The sequence below is a fragment of the Heterodontus francisci genome, chromosome 12, assembly GCF_036365525.1.
Source record: "Heterodontus francisci isolate sHetFra1 chromosome 12, sHetFra1.hap1, whole genome shotgun sequence".
In the NCBI taxonomy this organism is placed as follows: domain Eukaryota; kingdom Metazoa; phylum Chordata; class Chondrichthyes; order Heterodontiformes; family Heterodontidae; genus Heterodontus; species Heterodontus francisci.
The window spans coordinates 107835299-107854787 of NC_090382.1; the positions used below are offsets into that span (position 1 = coordinate 107835299).

The 19489-nt window shown below is 44.6% G+C and overlaps 1 protein-coding gene across 7 annotated transcripts in view; it reads right to left on the reverse strand.

Moving 5' to 3' along the window:
• ndst1b (N-deacetylase/N-sulfotransferase (heparan glucosaminyl) 1b) overlaps positions 1 to 19489 on the reverse strand; it is a 301326-nt gene that overhangs the window by 220443 nt on the left and 61394 nt on the right. For 4 of the 7 annotated variants that reach the window (XM_068044046.1, XM_068044051.1, XM_068044044.1 and 1 more), the window contains exon 2: positions 2398 to 2518. The exons of the other annotated variants lie outside the window; for them this stretch is intronic. The gene's annotated coding sequence lies outside the window, so the exon portion shown is untranslated. The remainder of the gene's footprint in view (positions 1 to 2397; positions 2519 to 19489) is intronic. 7 annotated transcript variants of the gene reach the window in all.

Genomic DNA, 19489 nt, shown 5'->3' on the forward strand with positions numbered 1-19489 from the left:
GTGGGTTTTCTAGGAGAGGGTGATGATAGTGATTTTGAAAAGGAGGAAAGCAAACCATTTACCATGTCAGCTAGCATGGAGGTCAGGAGGAGAAGTTGAATGGTCAGTAGTTTAGTGGAAATGGGATCAAGGGCAGGATTTGTGCCCTGATATGAGGGCGAGAACGGAGGCAGGCAGGCATGTGGATTCATGCTTCCGGCTGGCACGTCAGCACCATCCTGCCCGGCACGTCAGCACCATCCTGCCCGGCATGTCAGCACCATCCTGCCCCATCCATTTTGCTCAGGTAGAGCAGCTACCCAACTGAAAGAGATGGGCAGCTAGTTAAACTAAATTCAAGGCCAATTAAGGTCAATTATCAGAGGCTGATTGGAACTTTCCAAGTGGACTGCGGGCTCCCCACAGTGTTGGCAGTAGGCCAAATCAGGCAAAATTCCGGGTCGTAACACAATGTGGGGTCAGGACTCTCACTTGACCCTGACATTTGGGTCCCCACGACAAAATACAAAATCCAGCCCCAAGTCTCATGGGCAAGATTAGCTCGCAGAGAGAATGAGAGGAGATGAGAGAAAAGCTAAGCCTGGGGTAAGGTTATGTTCGGTGGACATGGGGAATGGGGACTGAAAAATAGCTTGCGAATGGCCTGCATATAAGAGATAAAGAAATCTATTAGCTTCTCACTTGTAGTTTGAAGTCAAAGTGGAGAGAGTAGGGAGAGAGGGGTTTAAGGAAATTGGTAATTATAAACAATACAAATGCTTTCAGACCTGCGCTGGAAAGGAGGCAACATTCAACCCAATTGCAGTTCAGCAATACCAGCTGCAAGCTGATGTTTGCAGATATCAGTTGAGAACGGGTTTGAGCTTGGCTGTAAGAATTATCAGCTGTGAGAGACAAATTACTCAAGTGCATCTCAATAGGGGCCACTCCCACCCTTCACAAACCAGCCAATTCAGAGTTCTGCAGTCTGATTCCGCTCCCACAAAAAATAACATAAAATATGTCCTCACCCAGCCCCACTGTGTCCCTGCAAACAGATCTGATCCTGCCGCAGTCTTGTCTTGCCCTATTTGGCTATTGTCTGAATCAGACATAAGTCTTTGAGAAGGTGGCAGGATGCATTAACCAGGTGGTTAAAAAAATTATGGGATCCTTCGCTTTATAAATAGAGACATTGAGTACACACTCAGGGAAGTTATGCTAAATCTTTATAAAACACTGGTTAGGCCTCAGCTGGAGTGTTGTGTTCAATTCCAGAGTCCTCATCCTCCATCTCTGACTCCCAGTCTGCTGTCGCCCTCTTCCCTAGTCCCCAGTCCGCTCTCGTGGTCATCCCTGGTCACCAGTCTCCGTTTTTTTATTTGTTCGGGGGATGTGGGCATTGCTGGCTATGCCAGCATTTATTGCCCATCCCTAATTGCCCTTCAGAAGGTGGTGGTGAGTCGCCTTCTTGAACCGCTGCAGTCCATGTGGGGTAGGTACACCCACAGTGCTGTTAGGAAGGGAATTCCAGGATTTTGACCCAGTAACAGTGAAGGAACGGCGATATAGGTCCAAGTCAGGATGGTGTGTGGCTTGGAGGGGAACTTGCAGGTCGTAGTGTTTCTGTCTCCCTCTTCCCTGGTCCCCAGTCCACGTTCGGCCTTTCCCCTGCTCCTAGCCCTGTACCCCTGAAGCTTGTTTCCGCTCACCCCTCAGTGGGCACGGCTCTTGGTGGGCGGCTGGGGGAGCAGATGTCGCACTGCCAGCAGCTGGCGAAGCAGGGTCCTGCAGCAAATTTAAAGGGTGACATTTTCCCCTGCTGCCGACAGCAATGCCCGGGAGATTTATGGCACATTCCGGGGGGGTTGGCAGCCAGAATTGTGCTCATCCCCCATTGGTAGCCATCCCTTCAGTTGGGATGGGGGGGACTAGGTCTGCAATTCATAAAACCATAGAATGGTTAGAGCACAGAAAGAGGCCATTTGTCCCGTCATGTCCGTGCCGGCTCTCTGCAGCAGAAACTCAGCTCGTCCCACTCGCCCAACCTTTCCCCCGTAGCCCTGCACATTTTTTTTTCTCGGAGGATCATCGAATTCCTCTGCCTCCTTCTCCTTTAAGACCCTCCTCAAAGCCCACGTCTGTGACCAAACTTTCCTTTACCCCTCTGAATATATTTTTCTTTGGCTGAGCCCCAAGTTATTTCCCATTAGCTTTTTTCCCATGAAAGGCGCTATGTAAATGCAGATTGTTGTTTGTTGGCTCAGAGCAGCACTACCAAACTCAAATTACCAGAAATCGCTCGAATGTCACCAGAAATCACCAAAAAAGATACTTAAGTACGAAATAACTATTGTTCCAAAAGGAACTTTCTTAACTTAAGCTTGAAGCGAGTGGGACATGACTTGCGTTACTCACTCTCTCCATTCCTGGTTGTCCCGGGATGTCTAGCTGCTCCGACTGAAGGAACACTTGTCCCTGGCACCGCTTCACATACTCGGCTTTATCTTCGGGCAGCTTCTGTCCCTATGCCAATCACCTACACACCAAGAAACAGTCCTGGGTTACACACCTGGGCATCTTACCATTGGACACTGAACAAACATTGGCAATGCAGAAGGAACACGGTCTGTTCTAACCTGCCCCCAAAGTCCTGGGACAGCAGCTGCTGGGGGAAAATAATTAAACTCATTCTCACCGCTTCACAGGGCATTTCCATTGCAGGTTAAGCAGGGCTGCTCTGTTTGTTAACGAGAAAACTGCATTCTCAACCAGAGGCTCTACCTCCAACTAACTGAAGGGGAATCAGTTCCAACTCTTCCCAGACGGAACAAACCTTCATTTCCCATTACTCTGGCTGAATTAAAATGTGAACTCCCCCAATCTTTCTCTCCGCAATGTTCAGATGGCTTTACAATCATCAGGCATTCCACTCCTGGGAGCTTCCTAAGCTCAGCAGCCAAAGGTAATTGATTCCAAGTATGTAGTTTAAAGAAATAATACTGCCCATGTTCTACAGTAAATATGTTTCGTTCTGAATTCTGCATCCAACGACATAACCCAATGTAATGTAATTTTTTTTCAGTGCAGACAAAATCTATATTTGTACATTAAATTCGCCGGGTCGTGTTCCCCGCCCGAGACTGATTTGAGGGGTTTAGGCATGCTCACCCAGAGCAATAACACATCTGTGTGCACTGGTTTGGAAAACCACTCTTGGTATTCACGCCCTTTGTGTGCATCCCGTATCATTATTTGCTATTTTATTATAAATTCTAGAATATCCTAAACAATTTTGTGTGAAAATTGAATGTCTACTCTGCCAAGATAGACACAGGCATTCTGTAAATCCTCACAGAAGTCCTACTAGATGTACAAATACAACTTGCAATATAACGCCGCTAATGTGGAAAACTATCTCAAAGTGCCTCCCAGAGACATGAGGGAAGCCACAACAAATCCCCGAAGCCAGAGAAGGTGAAATTAGAGAGAGTTAATGAACCTGCTCAAAGAGACGGGCTTTGAAAGGGGTCTTAAAAAAGCAGCTAAGGGATGAATAGGCAGAGGGGTTTAAGAAGGGGCTTCCATAAAATAGGGCAGGATCTGCAAGCTTGATGGATGGAACCCATTTTGACGGTAAGTAAGTGGCTTGTTTCATTTTTTAAACTTTCATTAACATTGTGCTCATGAGAAAGTATCATTCAATTTATAATTTTTTTGTAAAAATGTTGTTGAAATGTGCCTCTGTCCTGTTTTTCATAATTGTTGGCCTTTGAGTAACAACATTGCTGCTCTTATCGTGTTTTTGACTACATTTTTTGTAAAATGGCTCTTCTTGTAACTAAAGTTGCCAATAGCCAACACCTGGAGTAGGGCCTAGGTGATTGAAGTAAAAACTTCAGCATAATTACAATCTCGACAGATTGTAACTAAGGGTAAGGCAAAGGATGGGAGATATGCACTGGAGTTATTGAGTCTGGAGGTGGAGGAGGGAGGGAAGAGTGTTTCATCGACAGATGGGCTGAGGTAGGGGCAGAGATGGAAGTAGGAAGTCACTATGGTCAATAGAATGGAAGGCAGGAAGTACAGCTCAGAATCGAACAGGGTGACAAATGTTGTGAAGATTCTGCTTCAATCTGAGAAGCAGGTGGGGTTTGTGATGAGACCCAATAATGACGGCTTCAGCCCTTCCATTGCTTAACTGGAGAAAGTTATGGCTCATCTAAGAATGGATGGCAGACAAGTCAGCAGAGGTGACAGACAATCGAGCTGGGTTTATTTGTTGTACATGTGGAAGCTGAACCTCATGATTGCAAATGCTGCTGTCAAAAGGCATCATGCAGATGAAGAAGGGAACTTCTGGACATCTGAAAGACTTTCGATTTGACGGTCTAGGACTGAATAGAGAAGCCATTGCTCGAGATGCTCTGGCTACAATTGGATAGATACAAGTGAAACCAAGCAAAGGTGGTTTCATAGAGCTGGACAACAGATGAGATTTGTTGGAGGAGGACAGAGTTGTTGACTGTCCCAAAGACAGCAAAGAGATTAAGGAGGACAAAGAGAAATAACGCAACTTGCTCAGTCACAGAGAATGTCTTTTATGGTTAGGTAAATTTGTTATACCTTATTAATTATTCAGGTGGCTGTCCTTTTGAAAGAACACTCCGACCTCTATCCTGATTCAAGTTCATGGTTTCATCAGATTCTGCCAAGTCTTGCTGCCTTTCACTCCTAAAGTCCGTCGGCTCTCTATTATTTAAGGCTACTGTATATCATGTCACTATGTATGTCCAGCAGATGGAGCCTAGGCAGACGTAACACTATTATTCATTTGGTCAGCTCCTGACTGAGATGTAAATAATCAGAGTTAAAATACATGCTGCTGAAGGGATGCTGTTTACAGAATTAAAGACAGACATCTTGGAGAAGAAGTGGTTTCCCTTCGATTCTATTTAAGCCCAATTCGATGCACAACACTCTCTAAAGTTTAGAATTGTGCACAAAGAGCTTCCTCTGATGCCTTTTAGGCTACACTGACCAGTGTGTCTGTGCTAACTTACCTGATCTCAGCCTTTGAAGTTTTTGAGCATTACAACTCTTTTGTGTAAGGAAGAGGGAAATTGTCAGTTAAAATCAGAGAGTGTTATTAGAAAATGCATATATGGGCGTTTGGTACAAACAGAATCACCTTAACACTGATGTCAAACAACCTGCCAACATTCACTGTCTAGTGGGATCAGACAAGCATTTCTGTGGCAGTAAACGTGACTCCAGGATGGTTTGTTGCCTACCTGGTGCCAGGGTCAAGAATGTCACGGAGCGGCTGCAGGACATCCTTCTGGGGGAGGGTAAACAGCCAGAGGTTGTGGTCCACATTGGTACCAATGGCATAGGGAGGAAGAGGGATGAGGTCCTGAAAACAGATTTTAGGGAGCTAGGAAGGAAATTAAAAGCAGGACCACCAAAGCAGCAATCTGAGGATTACTCCCAGTGCCACGTGCTAGTGAGCATAGGAATAGGAGGATTGATCGATTGAATACGTGGCTGGAGAATTGGTGTAGGAGGGAGGACATCAGATTTCTAAGGTATTGGGACTGGTTCTGGGACAGCTGGGATCTGTACAAGATGGACGGGCTACACCATAACAAGACTGGAACTAACATCCTCGCAGGGAGATTTGCTAGTGCTGTTGGGGAGGGTTTAAACTAGCTTGTCAGGGGGATGGGAACTTGAGGGGTAGCTCAAATTGGAAGGAATTAAAGCTGGTAACAGGAGGTCGAAAAGTAGTAAGCGACAGTAGAAGGCAGGCGAAACAAAGGTGAGCGTCAACTATGCTCAGAATGCAGAATGTCAAGAAGACAAGGTTAAGGGCACCCGACCTGAATGCACACAGCATTCGCAACAAGGTAGATGATTTAAAGGCCCAAATAGAGGTAAATGGGTATGATCAAATTGCCATAATGGAAACATGGCTACAGGGTGACCAAAACTGGGAACTGAATATTCTAGGATATTCAACATTTAGGAAGGACAGGCAAAAAGGAAAAGGAGGTGGTGTTGCGCTGATAATAAGGGCTGGGATCAGTACATTAGTAAGGGAGGATCTCCGATCAGAAGAACAAAATGTGCAATCTGTTTGGGTGGAGTTAAGAAACAGCAAAGGGTAGCAAACATTGGGAGGAGTTGTTTATAGGCCACCAAACAGTAGTGCTAGTGTAGGGCATGGCATTAATCAGGGGATTAGAGAAGCATGTGGCATGGGTAATACAGTAATCATGGGTGAATTCAATCTGCATATAGACTGGGTAAACCTAATGAGCACAATAATTATGAGGGACAGAGGTAGGGTAGATAGGAAAAAACGTTTTCCCTTAGCGGAGGTGTCAATAACCAGGAGGTATAGATTTAAGGTAAGGGCAGGAGGTTTAGAGGGGCTTTGAGGAAAAACTTTTTCACCCAGAGGGTGGTTGGAATCTGGAACACACTGCCTGAAGGGGTGGTAGAGGCAGGTCCCCTCACAACATTTAAGAAGTATCTAGATGAGCACTTGAAACGCCATAGCATACAAGGCTACGGGCTAAGTGCTCAAAAATGAGATTAGAATAGATAGGTGCTTGATGGCTGGCAGGAAACGATGGGCCGAAGGGCCTGTTTCTGTGCTGTATAACTCTATGACTCTATGACTCTAATGCTGTGGAGGACGAGCTTCTGGAGTGTGTTAGGGATGGTTTTCTAGAGCAGCATGTTGAAGAACCGACTAGAGAACAGGCTGTTTTTGATCTAGTATTATGTAATGAGAAAGGACTAATTAATAATCTTTTTGTAAAAGAACCTTTAGGGATGAGTGACCATAATATGATAGAATTTTACATTATGTTTGAAAGTGAGGTAGTTCAATCTGAAGCCAGGGTGTTAAATTTGTACAAAGGAAATCATGAAGGTGTGAGGGACAAATTGGCTGAGGTGGATTGGAAAAAAAAACATTAAAAGGTATGACAGTACATAGGCAAAGAAATATTACACAGTTTACAGCAACTATACATTCCTTCAAGGCACAAAAACCCCAAAAGTAAAGGCAGTCAACCGTGGATAACAAAGGAAGTTAAGGATTGTATATGATTAAAAGAAAAGGCCAATAAAGTTGCCAGAAATCGTAGCAAACCTGAGGATTGGGAGGATTTTAGAATACAGCAAAGGAGGACGAAGAAACGGATAAAAAAAAAGGGAGACTAGGATATGAATGTAAGTTAGAAAAAAATATAAAAACGAACTGTAAAAGCTTCTATAGGTACACAAAAAGGAAACATTTGGCTAAGACAAATGTGGGTCCATTACAGACAGAGTCAGGAGAATTTATAATGGAGAATAAGGAAATGGCAGAGAAGCTAAATGATTACTTTGTGTCTGTCTTCACTGAGGAAGATACAAGAAATCTCCCAGAATTAGAGATCCAAGGGACAAGGCAGAATAAGGAATTGAAGGAAATTATTATTAGTAAGAAGGTTGTATTGGAGAAATTAATGGGACTGAAGGTTAAGTCCCCAGGATCTGATATTCTCCATCCCAGAGTGTTGAAAGAGGTAGTTATGGAGATAGTGGATGCACTGGTGATCATCTTCCAAAATACTATAGATTCTGGAGCAGTTCCTGCATATTGGAAGGTCGCAAATGTCACCCGACTATTTAAGAAGGGAGGGAGAGAGGAAACTGGGAATTACAGACGTGTTAGCCTTACATCAGTCGGTGGGAAAATGCTAGAATCTAAAGGATGTGATAAATGGACACTTGGGTAATGATGATCTGATTGGGAATAGTCAACATGGATTTATGAATGGGAAATCAGGTTTGAGGAACCTGTTGGAGTTTTTTGAGGATGTTACCAACAGAATTGATAAAGGGGAGTCAGCGGATGTGGTATACTTGGATTTTCGGAAGGCTTTTGATAAAGTCCCCCATAGGAGATTGGTTAGCAAAATTAAAGCACATGGGATAGGAGGTAATATACTGGCATGGATTAAGGATTGGTTAACAGGCAGTAAGCAGAGTGGAGGAATAAATGGGTTATTCTTGCATTGGCAGGATGTGACTAGTGGGGTACTGCAGGGATCAGTACTTGGGCCCCAGCTGTTCACAATATATATTAATGATTTGGATGTGGGGACCAAATGTAGTATTTCCAAGCTCGTAAATGACACAAAACTAGATGGAAATGTGTGTTGTGAGGAAGATGCAAAGCAGCTTCAAGGGGATTTGGACAGACTTAGTGAGCGGGCAAGAACGTAGCAGATGGAATATAATGTGGAAAAATGTGAGGTTATCCACTTTCATAGAAGGAATAGATGTGCAGAGTATTTCTTAAATGGTAAGAGATTAGAAAGTGTAGATGTATAAAGGGCCCTGGGTGTCCTTGTCAATGAATCACTGAAAGCTAACATGCAGGTGCAGCAAGCAATTAAGAAGGCAAATGGTATGTTAGCCTTTATCGCAAGAGGATTTGAGTACAGGAGTAGTGAAGTCTTGTTTCAATTGTATAGAACCTTGGTTAGACCGCATCTGGAGTACTGTGTGTAGTTTTGGTCCCCTTACCTTAAGAAGGATATTATTGCCATAGAGGGAGTGCAGCGAAGGTTCACCAGACTTGTTCCCGGGTTGGCGGAACTGTCCTAAGAAGAGAGATTGGGGAAACTGGGCCTGTATTCTCTAGAGTTTCATAGAACATAGAACAGTACAGCACAGTACAGGCCCTTCAGCCCACGATGTTGTGCTGAACATTTAACCTACTCTAAGATCAAACTAACTACCTACCCTTCATTCTACTATCATCCATGTACCTATCCAAGAGTCGCTTAAATGCCCCTAATGTATCTGCTTCTACTACCACCGCTGGCAGTGCATTCCACGCACCCACCACTCTCTGTGTAAAGAACCTACCTCTGACATCTCCCTGAAACCTTCCTCCAATCACCTTAAAATTATGCCCCCTGGTGATAGCCCTTTCCACCCTGGGAAAAAGTCTCTGGCTATCCACTCTATCTATGCCTCTCATCATCTTGTACCCTTCTATCAAGTCACCTCTCATCCTTCTTCGTTCCAATGAGAAAAGCCCTAGCTCCCTCAATCTTTCTTCGTAGGACATGCCCTCCAGTCCAGGCAGCATCCTGGTAAATCTCCTCTGCACCCTCTCTAAAGCTTCCACATCCTTCCTATAATGAGGCGACCAGAACTGAACACAATATTCCAAGTGTGGTCGAACCAGGGCCTTATAGAGCTGCAGCATAACCTCGCGGCTCTTAAACTCAATCCCCCTGTTAATGAAAGCCAACACACCATACGCCTTCTTAACAACCCTATCAACTTTGGTGGCAACTTTGAGCGATCTATGGACATGGACCCCAAGATCCCTCTGTTCCTCCACACTACCAAGAATCCTGTCTTTAAGCCTGTATTCCGCATTCAAATTCGACCTTCCAAAATTAATCACTTCACATTTTTCTAGGTTGAACTCCATCTACCACTTCTCAGTCCAGCTCTGCATCCTGTCAATGTCCCGTTGCAACCTACAACAGCCCTCCACATTATCCACAACTCCAGCAACCTTTGTGTCATCGGCAAACTTACTAACCCAGCCTTCCACTTCCTCATCCAAGTCATTTATAAAAATCACAAAGAGCAGAGGTCCCAGAACAGATCCTTGTGGAACACCACTGGTCACCGAGCTCCATGCTGAATACTTTCCATCTACTACCACCCTCTGACTTCTATGGGCCAGCCAATTTTGTATCCAGACAGCCAACTTTCCCTGAATCCCATGCCTCCTTACTTTCTGAATGAGCCTACCATGGGGAACCTTATCAAACGCCTTGCTAAAATCCATATACACCACATCCACTGCTCTTCCTTCATCAATGTGTTTTGTCACATCTTCAAAGAATTCAATAAGGCTTGTGAGGCATGACCTGCCCCTCACAAAACCATGCTGACTGTCTCTAATCAAACCATGCTTTTCCAAATAATCATAAATCCTGTCTCTCAGAATCCTCTCCAATAATTTGCCCACTACCGACGTAAGACTGACTGGTCTATAATTCCCAGGGTTATCCCTATTCCCTTTCTTGAACAAGGGAACAACATTTGCCATCCTCCAATCATCTGGTACTACTCCAGTGGACAGTGAAGACGCAAAGATCATTGCCAATGGCGCAGCAATCGCTTCCCTCGCTTCCCGTAATATCCTTGGGTATATCCTGTCTGGCCCCGAGGACTTATCTGTCCTCACATCATTCAAAGAATGAGAGGTGATCTCATTGAAACCTACAAAATACTTAAAGGGATAGACAGGGTCTATGCAGCGAAGATGTTTCCCCTGGTTGGAGAACCAGGGAACAAAATAACAGGGAAGCCACTTAGGACAGAGATGAGGAGAAATTTCGTTCCTCAGAGAGTTGTGAATCTTTGGAATTCTCTACCCCAGAGGGCTGTGGAAGCTCAGTCATTGAGTATGTTTAAAATAGAGATTGACAGATTTCTAAGTGCAAATGACATAAGAGGATATGAGGATAGTGTGGGAAAAAGTCATTGAAGTGGATGATCAGCCATGATCCTATTGAATGGCGGAGCAGGCTCGAAGGGCTGAATGGCCTACTCCTGCTCCTATGTTCCTATGATCCTAAACTCAAACATGGTTATGATACTGAGGGCACATGTCATTACCTTCATAATCAGAAAGAAAGGAACAGGAATGAACTTGAGCAAGAAGGGCCAAAGTATGTTGCCGACAGTAAAGGCAGCCTGCAAAATATGTAAGTCATGATTTTTACTTTGTAAAATTAATATTAGATGTTCAAAGTAGAGCGTCTCTTCTTGATAACACCTCAAAGTTCTTTAGTTTCAGACATAACATTTTCACTGCTGACTCAAAACATACCTTTACAAACCGAAGACCAATCCAAGTACAGAAAAGCATGTTTTTAACAAGGTGAATTTTGGTTTTCAAGCAATCATAATGGATAAAATTTGTTTGGATGATATTGTGATAAGATTTCTTATACTAACCAGTGAATTACCAAAGACAGCATGATAGAGGAATGAAGGAATTGGATTATGTGGTGAAGATATAAATTGGGCATGTTCTCACTGGAACAGGGAAGATTGAATGCTGATATCATGGTTGTTTTTGGGATTTGACAGAGGTGAGATAAAGTCAACCTTGCCAAGGTGTTTCACCTTGTCCAAAACAGTAGAACAAGGGGACATGACTTACAGGGGGCAAATTCAAAACTAGTCAGCAGAAACATTGGGTTGAATTTTGTGGAGGTGGCGGAGGTCAGACCTCCGGAGCCAAAAGTGGGATGAGAACCCGCTTCGGTCAACGGCAGGACTGGCAGGCATATTATCGGTGGTGGCCAATTAAGTGGCTGCTACTGGGGCCGTGGTCCAAATATAAATGGCGGCCTACCCCTGAGCTGCCAGCCAATCAGAGGGCAAGCAGCATTAGCAGCCCCACCACTAATGGTGGCCATTCCTGAGGCTACAACACCAGGGAGAGGGTGCCTCAATGGCTGGACACCCGAGCAGAAAGGTAAGTGGGTTTGTCACTGAATCCCGGCGGCGCCGTTGCTGTGGCCATTGCTGCCGGGGGTCCCGTCCATGGGCGATAGGGTGGCCATAAAGGAAGCCTCCCCCCACCCCCCCCCCCCCCCACCTGCCCAGAACCCCCTGCAAGACTGCCATATTTTGGTCTTTCCACCTGATGGCGGGCCCGCCCCCCCTGCACCTCACCCCACCATGGGCAAAATCCCTGCGGGGGCAGAAAGTGGCCCTTAATTGTTCATTTAAGTGTCTCCATTGGCCTCCCAGTGGACAGCCAATCTGACAACTTTGTCGCCTTTGGCAAGAATCACATGATGGCGGGAGGATGTCAGGCACCCCCTCCCTGATATCTTCCCGCACTATTTCACCAGCTTTCCTGCCTTCCAGCCCGTCACCAAAGTTTCCAGAAAATTCTGGCCATCATTTCAGTGAGTGAGTGGTGAACCTATGGAACATTATCTGTATGGAACAGTATCCCTGAAGAGATGCAGATAGTGCTGATTCATTTAAATGAAAATTAGATAGGGCTTCTTTTAGAAAATAATATTTTTGGACATAATATATGAGTAAAGTGAAACATGACACAAGCTAATTGTAGCATGTTTGGAATGTCCATAGTCAGTCCCACAGTTCTCCACCATTGGCTTTTTCCTTGCTTCACGTCTGGCTCTACTGTAGATGAGTTGGTCGAGATCGATTGTTTTGATTAGCCACAACTCCAGTATCACTGCACAAAGTCACTGACAGGATGATAGAAGGCAAACTAGTCTTTTTTGTCTAGCAGTTCATGCTTCCTGTGCGACCAGAACCCAGTGAGCTGCATGTAGATACGATCTAGTCATGTAGCCTGTTTAACAGAGACTAGTTCCTGTGTTCTGTCAACAGCACAAACATTGAACTCAGGTAAATCTGGTTTATAACCAGTTAATATCATCCTGTCATCAAGTTGCCAGTGCTGCCGTTGAGATTACCTTCCTCTGGGCATAAGGTTTTCACCAACTTTACAAAGTCTGGAAAAATGCTCTTCCTTCATCATCAGGAAAATGTTTTTGGACGACATTCCACATGTGAATGTGCCAATAAAAGTAAAATTTATGGGTCTCTTGATTACAATGTGGGACAGAGTAAGAAACTGAACAAAAAAGGAACCGGAGAGGCAGGAATAGAGTCAGAATGGGGAGAGGTGCTGAGTATCACAGGGTCCAGTGCTTGGATCCCAAATTGTGTCAGGAACATAGGAACATAGCAGCAGGAGTAGGCCATTCAGCCCATCAAGCCTGCTCCACCTTTCAGTTAGATCATGGATGATCATCTACTTCAACACCACTTTCCTGCACTGTCGCCAAATCACTTGATGTCATGAGTATCCAGATATCTATCGATTTCTGCCTTGAACGTGCTCAATGATTGAGCTTCCACAGCCCTCGAGGGGAGAGAATTCCAAAGATTCACCACCCTCTGAGTGAAGAAATTTCTCCTCACCTCAGTCCTTATTCTGAGACTCACCAGCCAGGGGAAACATCCTATCTACATCCACCCTGTCACGTCCTGTAAGAATTTTGTAAGTTTCAATGAGATCACCCCTCATTCTTCGAAACTCTAAAGAATACAGGCCCAGTTTCCTCAATCTCTACTCATAAGACAATCCCACCATCCCAGGGATTAGTCTGGTGAACATCTGTTGCACTCCTCTATGGTAAGTGTATCCTTCCTTAGATAAGGAGACCAAAACTGTACACAATACTCCAGGAGGGGTCTCATCAAGACTCTATACAACTGAGGCAAGGCATCTTTACTCCTGTACTCAAATCCCCTTGCAATGAAGGTCAACATACCATTTGCCTTCCTAATTGCTTTCTGCAGCTGCATACTAACTTTTAGTGACTCATGAACAAGGACACCCAGGTCTCTTTGGACATCAACGCTTCCCAACCTCTCACCATTTAAGAAATACTCGCTCTTTCTGCTTTTCCTACCAAAGTGGATCACTTCACACTTATTCACATTATATTACATCTTCCATGTTCTTGCCCATTGACTTAGCCTGTCCAGGTCCCCTTGAAGCCTCCTTGGCACCCTCCTCACAACTTACATTCCCACCTAGTTTTGTGTCATCAGCAAATTTGGAAATATTACATTTGGTCGCCACATCCAAATCATTTATATAGATGATGAACATCTGCGGCACCAGCACTGATCCTTGCAGTACCCCATTAGCAGCAGCCTGCCATCCTGAAAAATGACCCGTTTATTCCTACACTCTGTTTTTTGTCTGTTAACCAATTTTCAATCCATGCCAGTATATTCCCCCAATCCCATGTGTTCTAATTTTGTTTACTAACCTCTTGCATGGGACCTTATCAAAAGCCTTCTTAAAATCCAAATACACCACATCCACTGGTTCTCCTTTATCTATGCTACAAGTAACATCCTCAAAAAACTCCACCAGTGTTGGTTTACCTACATAGAACAACCTGGGCAGAGAAACTATTTGAAACGTAAGTTTGCAGCCAACATTAAAATTGAGTGAAGTCAGGACAAAAGACGTAGTCGACCTTTTGCTGAGGATCTGGGTTTGTTCTGCAATTGAACAGACTAATGGCAAATGAAATTTAATACTGAGACATGTAAAGGACTGCATATTGGAACAAAGAGCAACATAGATATTAAATGACGGGAATTGAATCAGCAGAGAGACTTTAAAGTGAATCTGGGCGCGTTAGTAGATGGCATTTGCAATGTCAAGACAATGTGAAGAAGCAATTAGAAAGGCAAATAGAGCCAAAATAGTAGAATATAAAATTCAACAGAGGTTATACTGAGACTTTACGACACACTTGGTTGACCACACTTGAATTTTGCATACACTGGTTGTCACGCTTCAGTAGAGACATACACACATTCGAAGGGTGCAGTGAAGGGCACCAAGAATGATCCCAAATGTAAAAGGGATGAGTTGTGTAGGAGAGATTAGAGAAGCTTCAGTTCTGTAAACTGGAAAGGTGGTTTAGAGGAGATATACATTGGTACTTGAAGTATTAAATGACAAAAGATAAGGTAATTCATAATATGACTTGAAGATAAGTCAGGGCAGTAGGACGTGGGGAAATAAATTTAAAATTACGAAATAATTTAAAACAGTTCTTTATTAAAAAACAGTGTTTTCCTCAAAGGGCATTTAGGAACATAGGGAACAGGAGCAGGAGTAGGCCAAATGGCTCCTCAAGCCTGCTCCGCCATTCAACTAGATCATGGCTGATCTTCCACCTCAACACCATTTTCGCGCACTATCCCCATCTCCCTTGAATCGTTGATATCTAGAAATCTATCCATCTCTGTCTTGAACATTGTGACGGAAACCACACCAGCTAAATGGAAACATATGAATTTTGTCGTATGGAAAGCTGCTTGAACCCTTTTTACTGGACATTGAGCATAACTTGTTTAAAAGGACCACAGAGCTGAACAGCTATAACATGGCTGCACATTTGCATTCTGAGAGACAGTTGCATAGAGAGACAATGGGGGTGCTCACTGATTCAATTAGCGAGATGGGTTTTGTCAATAGTGGTGATCAAAAGACATTGAGAGCCACTGGCTTTGTAAGAGACAAATTTCAACCCCCCCCCCCACCACCAACCCACTGCCCCCCATCCCACCCCACTGATTGTGACTGGAGAACTTTTGAAATCAACAATCCTCGCAGACGGTGCTTTTTCAAACAAGGTGCTGGTCACATGACCAACCTGCTGGCGAACCTGGGGACCTTTTGAATTGTGCCACACAGAAAGGGCAGACTGCAAATTGAAAACCAAAGAGAAGTCCCTCTCTCTCTCCCTGTCTCTTTCTCTCAAACAAAGTTCCAGGGACCCACAGAAGGAGCTTAAGCCTCAAGACAGAGGACCTCTTCAGCCTTCAGGAACCAGCAAAACAAGTTTGAAAGTGTGCACTGGGCCCCAGTGAGAACTGCAAGACTTAACTCCAATCAAGGACATTGCATCCAAACCAAAGACAGTAGCTAAATTCCATTTACGACTCCAACGCCCCCCCCCCTTTATTCTTTCTCCCCCTCTGTATCTATTTGTGTGTGTGTTTATCTCGTATGCAAGCAAGCATGGTTGCGTTGCATATTTTTTGTAATTTTAACTGAGTTAGAGTGTTAAGGCTAATAAACTTACATCTTTCTTGTTTAAACCTAAGGAAACCAGTCTGATTGTAATTGTAAATGTACCAACTAAAGAGCAGTGAGCAAGGACTCACTGAGGTGAAGCTGAAAACACTCTGTTTTAAAAGTTAAACCCTGTTACAACCAAACCAGGAAAGGGGCCAGAGGGGAGCCTGAGACCCCTTCCTCACCTGGTTGTAACAAACATACTCAATGAATGAGCTAAGACGAAGAGGAAGAGCAGGCAAGGAGATGTTGCGGAGCACAGCGGGACTGGTGGTCTGAAGTGCATTTGTTTCAATGCGAGAAGTATAACAGGTAAGGCAGATGAACTTAGAGCTTGGATTAGTGCTTGGAAATATGATGTTGTTGCTATTACAGAGACTTGGTTGAGGGAAGGGCAGGATTGGCAGCTAAATGTTCCAGGATTTAGAAGCTTCAGGCGGGATAGAGGGGGATGTAAAAGGGGTGGGGGAGTTGCATTACTGGTTATGGAGAATATCACAGCTGTACTGAGGGAGGACATGTCGGAGGGGTCATGCAGCGAGGCAATATGGGTGGAGCTCAGGAATAGGAAGGGTGCAATCACGATGTTGGGAGTTTTCCACAGGCCTCCCAAAAGCCAGCGGGAGGTAGAGGAGCAGATATGTAGACAGATTTTGGAAAGATGTAAAGGTAACAGGGTTGTAGTGGTGGGTGATTTTAACTTCCCCTATATTGACTGGGACTCACTTAGTGCTAGGGACTTGGATGGGGCAGAATTTGTAAGGAGCATCCAGGAGGGCTTCTTGAAACAATATGTAGGTAGTCCAACTAGGCATGGGGCCATACTGGACCTGGTATTGGGGAATGAGCCCGGCCAGGTGGTCGAAGTTTCAGTAGGGGAGCATTTCGGGAACAGTGACCATAATTCCATAAGTTTTAAGGTACTTGTGGATAAGGATAAGAATAGTCCTTGGGTGAACATGCTAAATTGGGGGAAGGCTAATTATAACAATATTAGGCAGGAACTGAAGAATTTAGATTGGGGGCGGCTGTTTGAGGGTAAATCGACATCTGACATGTGGGAGTCTTTCAAAAGTCAGTTGATTAGAATCCAGGACTGGCATGTTCCGGTGAGGAAGAAGGATAAGTTTGGCAAGTTTCGGGAACCTTGGATAATGCAGGATATTGTAAGCCTAGTCAAAAAGAAAAAGGAAGCATTTGTAAGGGCTGGAAGGCTAGGAACAGATGAATCCCTTGAGGAATATAAAGACAGTAGGAAGGAACTTAAGCAAGGAGTCAGGAGGGCTAAAAGGGGTCATGAAAAGTCATTGGCAAACAGGATTAAGGAAAATCCCAAGGCTTTTTATACGTATATAAACAGCAAGAGGGTAACGAGGGAAAGTGTTGGCCCACTCAAGGACAGAGAAGGGAATCTATGTGTGGAGCCAGAGGAAATGGGCGAGGTACTAAATGAGTACTTTGCATCAGTATTCTCCAAAGAGAAGGACTTGGTGGATGATGAGCCAAGGGAAGGGAGTGCAGATAGTCTCAGTCATCTCATTATCAAAAAGGAGGAGGTGTTGGGCGTCTTGCAAAGTATTAAGGTAGATAGGTCCTGATGGGATCTACCCCAGAATACTGAGGGAGGCAAGGGAAGAAATTGCTGGGGCCTTGACAGAAATCTTTGCATCTTCATTGGCTACAGGTGAGGTCCCAGAGGACTGGAGAATAGCCAATGTTGTTCCTTTGTTTAAGAAGGGTAGCAAGGATAATCCAGGAAATTATAGGCTGGTGAGCCTTATGTCAGTGGTAGGGAAACTATTAGAGAGGATTCTTCGGGACAGGATTAACTCCCATTTGGAAACAAACAAACTTATTAGCAAGAGGCAGCATGGTTTTGTGAAGGGGAGGTTGTGTCTCACTAATTTGATGGAGTTTTTTGAGGAAGTGACGAAGATGATTGATGAAGGAAGGGCAGTGGATGTTATCTGTATGGACTTCAGTAAAGCCTTTGACAAGGTCCCTCATGGCAGACTCGTACAAAAGGTGAAGTCACATGGGATCAGAGGTGAGCTGGCAAGATGGATACAGAACTGGATCTGTCATAGAAGACAGAGGGTAGCAGTGGAAGGGTGCTTTTCTGAATGGAGGGATGTGACTAGTGGTGTTCCGCAGGGATCAGTGCTGGGACCTTTGCTGTTTGTAGTATATATAAATGATTTGGAGGATAATGTAGCTGGTCAGATTAGTACGTTTGCGGATGACACAAAGGTTGGTGGAATTGCGGATAGTGATGAGGATTGTCAGAGGATAAAGCAGGATATAGATCAGTTGGAGACTTGGGTGGAGAAATGGCAGATGGAGTTTAATCCGGACAAATGTGAGGTAATGCATTTTGGAAGGTCTAATGCAGGTGGGAAGTTTACAGTAAATGGCAGAACCCTTAGGAGTATTGACAGGCAGAGAGATCTGGGTATACAGGTCCACAGGTCACTGAAAGTGGCAACGCAGGTGGATAAGGTAGTCAAGAAGGCATATGGCATGCTTTCCTTCATCGATTGGGGCATAGAGTATAAAAATTGGCAAGTCATGCTGCAGTTGTACAGAACTTTAGTTCGGCCACACTTAGAATATTGCGTGCAATTCTGGTCGCCACACTACCAGAAGGAGGTGGAGGCTTTGGAGAGGGTACAGAAGAGGTTTACCAGGATGTTGCCTGGTCTGGAGGGCATTAGCTATGAGGAGAGGTTGGATAAACTCGGATTGTTTTCACTGGAACGACGGAGGTGGAGGGGCGACATGATAGAGGTTTACGAAGTTATGAGCGGCATGGACAGACTGAATAGTCAGAAGCTTTTCCCCAGGGTGGAAGAGTCAGTTACTAGGGTACATAGGTTTCAGGTGAGAGGGGCAAAGTTTAGAGGGGATGTGCGAGGCAAGTGCTTTACACAGAGGGTGGTGAGTGCCTGGAACTTGCTGCCGGGGGAGGTGGTGGAAGCAGGTACGATAGCGACGTTTAAGAGGCATCTTGACAAATACATGAATAGGAAGGGAATAGAGGGATACGGTCCCCGGAAGTGCAGAAGGTTTTAATTTAGGCAGGCATCAAGATCGGCGCAGGCTTGGAGGGCCGAATGGCCTGTTCCTGTGCTGTACTGTTCTTTGTTCTTTGTTCTTTGTTCCACAGCCCTCTGGGGTAGAGAATTCCAAAGAATCATCACCCTCTGAGTGAAAAAACTCCTCCTCATCTCAGTCCTAAATGGCCTGCACTTTATTCTGAGATTGTGTCCCCTGGTTCTAGACCGCCCTCCACCCCCCAAGCCAGGGGAAACATCTTTACTGCATCTATCCTGTTGAGCCCTGTCAGAATTGTGTTGGCTTTAATGAGATCAAATCTCATTCTTTGAAACACTAGAATATACAGGCCCAGTCCCCTGAATTTCTCCTCATAGTACAATCCCACCATCCCAGGAATCAGTCTGGAGAACCTTCATTGCGCTCCCTCTATGCCAAGTATATCTTTCCTTAGGTAAGGAGACCAAAGCTGTACACAATACTCCAGATGCAGTCTCACCAAGGTTTTATACGATTGCAGTAAGACATATTTACACCTGTACTCAAATCCTCTTGCAATAAAGGCCAACATACAGCACTGAAACACGCCCTTTGGCCCACTGAGTCTGTGCTGACCAACAACCACCCATTTATACTAATCCTACATTAATCCCCATATTCCCTACCACATCCCTACCACCTACCTACACTAGG